The 11,835-nt window shown below is 34.8% G+C and overlaps 1 protein-coding gene across 1 annotated transcript in view; it reads left to right on the top strand.

Moving 5' to 3' along the window:
- The window catches only part of LOC135223521 (treacle protein-like), a 443,099-nt gene that overhangs the window by 6,035 nt on the left and 425,229 nt on the right, over positions 1 to 11,835 (top strand). The window lies entirely within an intron of this gene.

Raw genomic sequence — 11,835 nt, forward strand, 5'->3', positions numbered from 1 at the left:
AAAGTGTTGAATAGTGGTTTTAATAAAAAAGTGAAAATCTGTTTAAAAGCAACGAAAGTCTTATAAAGAAGGTGTGTGTGACCTCCCATCGCTACCGTATATGTATGGTACGATAAAAACTAAAAACCCATAAAGCAAACTTCCCTGCCAGACCAATTAATCAGCTCAGTGGGTTCCGCATCTTATAAATTAGCAAAATATTTAGTGGATATCCTTAACCCATTGGTAGGTAACATCTCTAATGCCAATATTAAGAATAATGTGGACCTGATAGATAAACTAAATAGTGTAAAAGTTAATAGTGAATCGAGACTTGTGAGCTTCGATGTAGTATCTCTATTCACAAAAGTGCCTATTGATGATTTATTGGAGTTTTTATCGGAATTATTAGAAAACAAACTAACTGGATATTCCATTTTCTAGAAGCACCTTAATTGAACCAATAAAATTATGTGTTAAAGACTGTAAATTTGAATTCAACGGAAAATTCTACTCACAAAATTTTGGTATATGGCAATGGGAAACCCTCTGTCCCCGCCCAGTGCTAAGTAATTTATATATGGAATTTTTTGAAAAGAAAATTTTAAATAATATAATTCCACGCAATGTACCTTGGTTTAGATATGTTGACGACATAATTTGTGTATGGCCAGGGAATGAAGATGTAAATAACTTTTTTGCCAGGTTTTTAAATCAATTAGTACCATCAATTAAATTTACTATGGAAATAGAAAAAGATGAATGCCTACCCTTTTTGGATGTCCTCATAACGAGAAATAGTATTGATTTGGGTTTAAGTATAGTGTTTACAGAAAACCTACTAATATTTCTTCCTATGTACATTTCTATTCTGGACAAAACAATAAGGTTAAAAGATCAGTGTTTGCTTCTATGTTTTTAAGAGCACTACGGGTATGTAGCCCAGAATATATAGATGAGGAAATAGATAAGATTCAGAATACAGGCAAGAAACTGAAATATCCAGATAATGTACTGAACAATGCATTAAAAGCGGCAAAAAAGACCATGTATCAAATCAAAAAGAACCTTACAACAACAAAAATTTGCTTGTACTACCTTATAATAGTAATATGAAAGATATCCCACATCTCCTGAAGAATTTTGGTGTTAATGTAGTTTTTTAAAAACAATAAACAATTGAAACAGGTACTTATTAAGAACTCCCCCGACAATGCTAAAGATGTGTATATAAAATCCCGTGTAAGTCTTGTGACAACTTTTTACATTGGTCAAACGGGGAAAGCACTGGAAAAAAGAATAGAACAACATAAACAATGTGTGAGATATGCACAGGGAAATAGTGGTATATTTGTACATGTTAGTGACAATCATGCTATTAACTGGGAAGGGGCCAAAAAAGCTGGTGAGTTCTAATAATGCATTGGAAAGGAATATCATTGAATCTAGTTTTATAAAAGAAAGTTACAACAATAATATGAACATCAGTCAAGGAATGTATAAACTTGATCCTTTAATATCAAAAGAAATTTTGTAAACTGTTTAAATTTTAATTCGTTGGCTGTAGAGATATATGAAAAATAGGATTATTATATTTGTAAACACAGTAAAGGGGGCGGGGGCAGTAGTGGTAATGAGATGTTCAACCCCGCTCCCTGACACCTGTCAGGTGTGGACTTGTACCCTAAGCGGTAGTATCCCTTGAGAATTTATTGTAAATTTTAGCCTAGATGATTTTTGAAAGAAGCCACTCCTACCTTGACACCTGCCTGTGGGTGGATCTGCAGTCTCAAACTGTTGTGTGTATGTTCGTCAGTACTGTCTTTGTAGTATATATACTCGTGAATTCTAATACTATGTATCAGTCCTTTGTCAATGGCTTGAAAATAAAGCCGAAACCGGTCAGGACCTACACCCTGTCTCTCATTTTTCACCTGTGGTTTTGGGATATGTGTGATATATATATTATATATATATATATATATATATATATATATATATATATATATATATATATATATATATATATAATTCGACCTACAAATGACCCTTGATATTTAATTCGCTCTATCTCGGAATTAATAAATTTTCATATATGTAAACTGAAGGGAAATTTTTTTAGTTTGATAATAATATCAACTTAAAAATTTCCCTTCGGTTAACATTTATGAAAATATATTAATTCCGAGGTAGAGCGAATTAAATATTAAAGGACATTTGTAGCTCGAATAATGTATAATGAATCCCACGGTGACGCGATAATTATTCATATATATATATATATATATATATATATATATATATATATATATATATATATATTATATGTATATATATATATATATATATATATATATATATATATATTATATATATATATATATATATATATATGCGCTAATGTGTTAATTAAATGAGTGTATAAGTTTTAGCCTGCAAATGGTTCAAATGACGTCGGAGCTGCTAGGAGCTACAAGCACACAATTGTGTGCCCTGTAGGAGGGTTAAAGCCGTCATTGCATCACACGTGGTGCACTGTACGCATTATTACGATGTTTGAAGTGTCTTTTCGGCCTATATCTGCACCTAATTTGTTGCATTTTACCTTACAGCCGTCTGCTTAAGGTTATTGACGTTCACAACGATTTTATTTATGGATAACAGTCGTAGTATATAAATAGGATGCAATAATAGAATCGGAGACAGCCAACCTCCACCAAGGCTAAGAGACCTCCATCCACTCGCCCTCAAATTGACCCCTCCATCCACTCGCCCTCAATTGACCCCTCCTCCTCCTCCTCCTCCTCCTCCTCCTCCTCCTCCTCCTCCTCCTCCTCACGGAAATCGTTTACGCATTTGTTGAAGGGTAGGAGGGGGAGTCCTTGCTGGCATAAGGCCATCTTAATGAACAAGAGCGTCGTAAATCGTAATGCGATATTTCCAACGTGATTCCCACGGAGAGTGGGAAGTGAAGTGTGGGGGTGGAATTTGGGTGTAGAAAGCAAGGGGGCCTGGATTTGAATTAAGTTAGCCTCTTGTCAAACCTGCCAAACACCAACAGTGCTCGTAGACAGCTATCAGTAAGTTTTGACTTTCAGTTTTTATATGCATTTAGACATTCAGACCTTGAATCGCTGTATAATTATTTCTCTCTTCAGGCAAGCTTCTCAGGAAAAAGTAATTGGAAAGAAATGGGATTAATTTTTCCCTATTTCGAGAAGTTAGATAGAAGAGAAAGTAATTATGTATATATATATTATATATGGCGTGTATATATATATGTATACATATATATATATATATATATATATATTATATATATATATATATATATATATATAAGTCCCCTCGGCGCCTAGCTGCAACCCCTGTTAATCTTTTTACTTTACCTCTGTTCTAGTCTCATAATTCTTACTTTCCACACACTCCTAACAATTATTTCATAGTGCCACTGCGAGGTTTGCCTCCTGTTACCCCTTTCAAACCTATTTACTGTTAATTTCCGTTTCAGCTCAGAATGACCTCGCAGATCGCAGCGCTTGGCCTTTGGCCTAAATTCTGCATCTCATTCTATTCTAGGAGCCTGTATGTTTCGTAGCTCACTCTCTGAAAGCGGTATATATGTCAGTTACCTCTCACATGATAGGAATTACTAGATATACTGCTGACTACTATTGTACCAATACAAGCGTAGAATAGCCAGCGGGATGCTCAATAATAAAGAATTGTTAGTTACCCCGGAAGCGCCCAGAATATCAGAGCATGGACACTTTACGGCACCTTTCATTTGCATACAAGACAAAAGAATCCCATTTGCCGGCGGTTGCCCATAGAAAGGTCCTTATGCTGCTTATGAATATGGCAGTGGACAAAGAACGTTACCTGTGCCATGGAAGGAATAAATGAATATTCTATATACTACATTGTGTATATATATATATTATATATATATATATATATATATAATATATATATGTGTGTGTATGTATGTATGTATGTATTTGTCACATCATATAGTGTACACCCTGGAATAAGTATCGGTTCAGGAAGTCAAAATACGAACGAGGAGGGGAAAAGAGAGAAACCACCATTATTGTAGGGCAGGGCGGCCATTGTCTTATTTTTTCACTGTCCAAGCTCATCCTGTGAAGTTTCAGTGCTTCAAAATAATTTGAAACGTAAAATATCAAGCCTTTACTTAAAAGCAGCCCTGTTTACTTACTGCTACAGGTTGTCTCTTGTAGTTGTTCCACAAATCAAGATGTATAACACCTTCATGAAGATTTATCATGCGATTCCCTAGTTCAGATTCTCTCGTTCCTAGTTCCACCATGGTTGAAGGTAATTTTCACTTTCAGTGCAGGTGTCACTTTCACAGGAAAACCATAACTCTTTTTAGCTAAATATTTGATAAAGCTCCCATAACTTTTTATTTTTTCAGCCTAGTGCTCGCGTCTGATGCCCTTTTGTCAACTTATTTCATGCGGCAATCTACACTACAGTTATTGCTCTCACTCGTGTATAATTTTAGACCAACAAGAAATCAAATATAGAATCTTCTTAACAACAAGGTGCATTTTGGAAATTCACATTCTTCAGAACTCACTCAGAGTAATTCCTACATTTCTCAGTGCGAGATTCACGAGGCAAACATTGTGTTTCAAGCTGTCAAAACATATTGAATGTTAGGACGAATCACCTTTTAATGAATAATTGCCAGTCTAATTATCGCACTCGCAAAACTGGAAGAACGCAATGCATGGCATGTAATACGAAAACTAGAAACTTTGTAAGCAGTTCGTTTCTTGTTATGCTTTCATTTATCGCCCCCAAAAACTCTGTATTAATTGGTATTAATTACGGAATCCAGAATAAATGTGATTTCTAGATGCAGTAGTAAACCGCACAGGTTATTGGGTTTTATCGACGCTTATTGTCATTTCTTTACGAATATGTGTTGTATTATTCATTGACAATGTTTTAAGATGGTTTTTTCTTGAGGATGGAATGGGAGAAAATAGGTTGGTGAAAAAAGCCTTCGTAATTCGCAGACAGAGGGAGGTTAAGTTGTACATTTTTGAAAGGAATAGCCTAATATCATGGGAAAGGAGAGCAATATTTGTTGGAGGGTTCGACGCTATTGATGAGCTCTTGTGCAGATGCTGAAGTCGAGGTGTGAATGCGACAGTGAATATTTCGGTGTTAGGGGGAGATGAATTATTGGAGAATAAGTTGTAAAGGATAATATATATATATATATACATATGTGTATATATAAAGTGAACATACATATAGTGTCTACAGTTATATATCTACAAATAAGCATATGGTATGTTTGTTCATATTGTGTTTTTAATTAAATGTATAGGTATAATTTAATGTGTATTATATTAAGCAGATATTTTATATTATATATATATATATATATCTATATATATATATATAATTATTATACTATATATATATTATATATAATACTTTCATACATATATGTGTATGTATAACAGACAGCACGGCAAGCAAATAGTAAGCGTGTCTGTATCCATACAAACTCACCTTTCTATAAGGAAGTAGACTACACTTGCTATGGACGTCATATGTTATTACCTCAATGCCATAATATTTATCAGCCACTGACGCAAGTATAGCATATAATGTTCAGGGGACCGTTGTTACGTTTTTTTTTTTTTTTTTTTTTTTTTTTTTTTGTTTTTTTTTTTTTTTTTTTTTTTCCACAACCACTTGTATTTGACATGTGCACGGAATGCTAAGGCGTAACATTTTGTGTTAATTGATGGTTTGGGTTTCGTGGAAATCCGTTTTCTTTGCCGAGCAACATGTTCGGAAGTGGCTCCCTTCTTCCCTTCCGCGTCCAAAAGTAGGTGGACAGTAGTAGGTGGAATAGCTGTGTAAATTGTGATGGACAGCAGTTGGAACATCGGCGTTCGTAAAATGTCAGTACTTTTGTAATTTTTGCGCATAATAAAATCTAATTGTCAGTGTATTTTTTGCACATTATAAAATCTCATTTTAATTGTCAGTGTAATAATTTTATTAGTGAATATAATTGTTTACATCATCTCAAAATAAATGTTATCATTCTTTGTCCGTCTACTTTTGGACCACCCTGTATATATATATATATATATATATATATATATAATATATATATATATATATACACGCATATATATTATATATATATGTATGTATGTATATAATATATATATATATATATATATATGATATATATATATATATATATATATATATATATATATAGCGCACAAAGTGAAGCGAAGGGACACGAGATTTGTAACATAAAAGCGTTTAGTTGGCCGACGTTTCGCGACTAACTTTTCAGTTGTATCTTTAAGGCTGAAACGATTTTGGACACTATACTAGTTTACACTGAAAAGCACGCATATAAATTATATTGAAAACAAATAAAAAGTATAAGAGGAAAAGAACAGATTCAACGTAAATTTATACACAAGAACCCACCTGAGCAGTGTCAATTTGTGTTGAAACTTTTTCTTTGTCTTTGATCTATTGCTCTATATTACTTTTCTGTGTTAGTTTACAGTATAATTTATGAGTAAAATGTAAACTAGAAGTGTCTAAAAATTCTTTCAGCCTTGAAAATGCGACTGGAATGCTAGTCGCGGAACGTCGGCCGAGAAACTACTTTCATGTACAAGATGCCTGTCCCTTCGCCTCAGCTTGTTTATATATATATATATATATATATATATATATATATATATATATATATATATATATATATATATATATATTATGTGTGTGTGTGCACGTGTGTGAAATATAATTTGAGGAAAAAAAAGGAAGTCGTTTCAATTTACCTCAATCTTGCTTGGTCCATGAATTACTTCCGGCCAACCCCCCATCAGTCCAAATAGATGTTCATGAATAGGACGTTGAGCCTGCAACCCCCATCCCTAAGAGAATCTCCAAGAAACCGGAAATGCGTTCCTTTCTAGATCTTTCATGTCCAACTGACGTAATAGTACGTAAAAATACTCTATACTCTATCCCCTATCTATCCAACTGACGTAGCGGTACGTAAAATTTACCGAAATTTTTCGTACGTGTGGTAGGGGCATTTTTTATTTTTTTATTTTCGGACAAGTAGCGATTTCCATAGGCTAGATCATACCTTGGACCGTGTATCTCGGGTATCAATACGCCAGCAAAGTAGTTTCTGTACTATGCATGCTCAAATCCCTGGCGTAGTAAAATTCTCACAATGAAATCAGCTGATCGCACCTACACTTCCCTCTCAGTGACCCCAAAGCCATTTTTCTTAGCTCTCCCTTTATTCTTCAACTTTTCCTCTACAATTTCGTATATTTACAAAGTAATTTCTATGAAAAATAACCGAGATAGGGCTCTTAAAAAATTATTCTAGCAATAAATGTTGACAACGGTAAAATTTTTTTTCGATTCGATCAATTTATAACGTCAAAATGAAACTGTTGCCGTATCCAAAGCCATTTTTCTTGACCTTCCCTTTATTCTTCAACGTTTCCTCTACATTTTCGTATATTTACAAAGGAATTTCAATGAAAAATAACAGAAATAGGGCTCTTAAAAAAAAAAAAATCTAGCGATAATTCTTACTATGCGCCGGGCGGAGCGCTATGTTTCTTATCCTCTTTTCTATCGATTTTTTCACCGGCTGGACTTATTCGTTTTCCATTTATTTATATGTCACTATTTAGGGAATTTTATTGGCTTTCTCATGAAAAATAATTCATTCGCCTGACTTTCATAGTTTTTGGGTTAGGAACGAAAATATAAAAAAAAGTAAAGATTTTTTTTTTTTTTTTATTAAATAACTCACATTTTTTCGTATTTAGAGGGCTGGGACTCTTATTCTGACTATTCCACCATAAAATACTAACATTTAGAAAAAAATGACAGCAAAAGGAACGTTTGTTGGCATAAAATTTATTTATATTGCGGAATTTTCAAAATGATAATTTTTTCGCACTGTCGAGCGCTCCCAGACACCTCGATATCTGGGGGGGACAGTGCTCAAAACTACGCTCCAAATATGAAAAAGGTACCGCTTACGGTGAACAATTACTATATGTTTTATATATGATGTGTGTGTTGGTGTGTGCATATATAATATATATTTTATGAATTGTATATATATATATATATATATATATATATATATATATATATATATATATATATATAGGTATATACGGTTATATATTTCTGGAAAGTTCAGGTTAATTTTGAAATTTTGTCCTATATGCGTGATAGCGACAGTGTGCACATACACACATACTATATATATATATATATTATATATATATATATATATATATATATATATATATATATATATATACCATATAATATATATATATTATTACGTTTTAGGGCCCAACTGTGGAAACGTAAGGGGAGAGAGGAAAAAAATGAGCGCTTCTGACTTTAGATAACTGTTAAGGGGTGTACAAGGTTGCCATTGAAAAACTTCAGCTACTAGCTCCAAATTACATTCATTTTCAAAGAAAACATTCCATGGTCTGAGATTACTGAAAGGCATATGGCCACGTGGAAAGAGCGCCGGGCCCGGTCTGCCTTACTCTTATTCACACTATGATGAAATGGCCGAATTCAACAATGAATGCCAGGCTGGTTTCCAAATTGATGATCTAGCAGTAAGAAAAGCTCTTGCAAGGAGACTGGGCATGGAGCCAGCAGTGGTAATCTGGAAATGAATCCCAAATTACACACAACATAAAAACAAAGAATTCTCACACAATATTTATGTCTAACCCACTACGGAGGGAATTTATCCTTAATCACACACAATGGGAGAACTATAGTGCTTAATAAAAGATAATGGCTCAATGAAGAGTTTTGTTTATCTGGGACGATCACAAAGGTAGCATTTGGCCGCTAGGTAGAAAGGAACAAAAGGAGGTTCGTTTTGAGAAGTTCGAATTTGACTTGGAAAATGTGGGAGAGTTGGTTTGACTCCGAAAAGAACTGGCAATATGACTGTAACTCAGACGTATCTGGGTGCCTTATGGAGAGTAATTTGGAGAGGATGGCGTCGGCTTTGTCCGAGTTTAGGGTGCACCAGTTAGTGCCTTTGTTTAGGCTTATGAGCAGGCAGGGTCGGTCGTCTGTCCGTTCCAAGAGACTGAGCTGGACTGAGAACAAGGTCAGGTGTTACTGCTTGAGGTTGGGGATAGCTTCTCACCCCCTGTTGGCAGGTCATTCTGGAAACAGACATACGACCAGCGAAAGAGTCACAGGATAAGGGATCTTACGAGTAGGCCTAGAAAGTACACTCAGCAAGGAAACTTAAGATACAGTTTTTTTAAATCTTCGGACATATAGCTATTGTTCAATAATGCCACACCTGGCAACTCTTGAAAGGGGGCGGAGCTTCAAAATTATAGCGTTTGTTGCTTTCTAGATTTCCATCAACTTTACACCATAAAGATTCTGTTGAGGTCCTATAATCATTTATACTTGAATGTAGAAACAGGCTCTATATTATTCGTTAATGTTGGTTTGGTAACGTCAGTTCAGGGTAGCATATCGATCATCCCTTTTAAAAACCTACTGTGAAACCTTATTTCTAAGTAATGTTTGACACTAAACTGACGTAAAATTCATATGTAATTAAAGACGTATCTTAAACAATGAGAGACAGGGTTCTAAAATTTGGGCAGTACTTGTGGAAATCGTGAGGAACAATACAGTAAAGACTGAAATATTACGACAATAGAGAGAGAGCGCGCAAGCATAGGCCTATCGATAGAGATACTTAATTCATTATATTGCTTTGAGAGGTTAAGTGATAATATTTTTTCAAATGTTTCAAAGTGGGGAGAGAGAGAGAGAGAGAGAGAGGAGAAGAGATGAGAGAGAGAGAGAGAGAGAGAGAGAGAGAGAGATGGGGAAAGAAACTTGGAAGAGAGAGAGAGAGAGCGCAAAAATAGGCCTATCTATAGAGATACTTAATTCATTATATTTACTTTGAGAGATTGAGTGATAATATTTTTTCAAATGTGTTTTAAAAGTGGAGAGAGAGAGGGAGGAGCAAAATCTGCTCATGTGAAACCTCTTAGGGCCTATTTTATAAACTACTTATTTCATTATTATTTTCTTTGGAGATTTGGAGTGGTAATATATATATTTTTAAAAGTATGTTTTAGAAGTGGAAGAACCGAAGGAGAGAGAGAGGAGAGAGAGGTGGGAGAGAGTGAGAGCGAGGAGGAAGGAAGAGAGAGCCGAGAGAATTGATTAGTACTGGTGACGGACTTGACTTGTGACGGCGGAAAGGCAGAAGAAAACATAATTAAGTATCTCTATCGATAGGCCTATGCTTGCGCGATATCATATGACTGCCAAGATCGTGCTGCATTATGCTAGATTAAATTTGAAGGGATCATAAATATTCAAGTTAATTCTCTTAAGAAATTCATACCCTAATCTTGATTACTTCGACAGTTGCCTTGGAAAAATTTTAGACACGGTTGCGGTCCTTCTTGCTTTTCTTGATATAGTCTTTACTTTTTGAAAATCAGGGTTCATCCACCAAATCATTTGTTACGAAAAAAAGCTGTGTTAAGTAAAAATATTTATTACCATAAATAACTCAATATGGATTGCACACGCAATTAAAGTTTTATATCGTGGGAGATCTTTCAGCCTCGCGGCAAAGAAATGCAGTCGTGTAGGGCTGTAGGCTGCTACGAACTGCTTTGTAATGGGAGCATATAGCCAGCCCCTTATTCTATATACCTTGATAGCCAGAAAATCTTTGAGCTAACATGCTACTTAAACCTTGATTAAGATTTATGTTTAAAGACAGTAGCTTTGTAAACAGCAACCAGCATTCGATCCATGTCAACGTCAAAGTAATCAAAGTGTGAAATCCGTTACGTTAGCCAGTATCCAGTGACTTGCGCTTTCCCGCTTGAAGTTCTAGGGCTGCTCCTCACATCATAGAAAACGCTCATGCGGATGAAACTAGATTTGTTCAACCTACCTTAGCCGTCACAACATTGAGTGCCATTGACGTCAGCTAACTTTAATCGCTTTGGAATACAAACATAAGTTTGTAGAAACTAAAATCATTGCATTCACCACTTACGATAATGCAATATATCCCCGCTCATGAAGCAAAACTAGTAAATATTGTCTTTGTGATACATAGTACTAAAATCAGAAATTCACATTCTATCTACCAGATCTCTATGAACGAATCCATCTGAGAAATTCCAATTACTTCGGACATATATCGTGTTTTTAAGTATCTGAACGGTTTTGTTTTGCAGTTTTAACCTATATGATATAATTTGCAATGTATTTTCATATTCTAGAGTAAATTTAGTGATATTATGTCTTTTCAGTAAAAACAAATGGGAAATTGGATGAACGAAAGCTAATGAAAACTGTATCTTCAGTTTTCTTGTCGAGTGTACCTATCTAGCTACACACTCCCCATGGGATATGTCCCTAAGGCTTAACGAATTTTATTTGCCTGCTTCTACCTGCCGGAAATGTCTATGCTGAGTTTCCCTCCTAAAGTCAGCTGATGTTAGGAGTAAGATGGCTGCCGTTTCTAGCTAGATTCATTCTATAAATACTGGAGAGACGAGGCGATCTATAAATGTAACAATATATATATTATATATATATATATGTATGTGTGTGTGTGTGCGCGCGTGTGCGTGTGTGACACACACACCTGTTGTCGCCACACGAGCGACGACGCTACATTAGCTAACTATACAAGAATCGTAAATGTATTTTGTATATACCTTTCTCTCACATACGCGCACACATAATGTC

This window comes from Macrobrachium nipponense, chromosome 10 (genome assembly GCF_015104395.2).
Source record: "Macrobrachium nipponense isolate FS-2020 chromosome 10, ASM1510439v2, whole genome shotgun sequence".
Classification (NCBI taxonomy): domain Eukaryota; kingdom Metazoa; phylum Arthropoda; class Malacostraca; order Decapoda; family Palaemonidae; genus Macrobrachium; species Macrobrachium nipponense.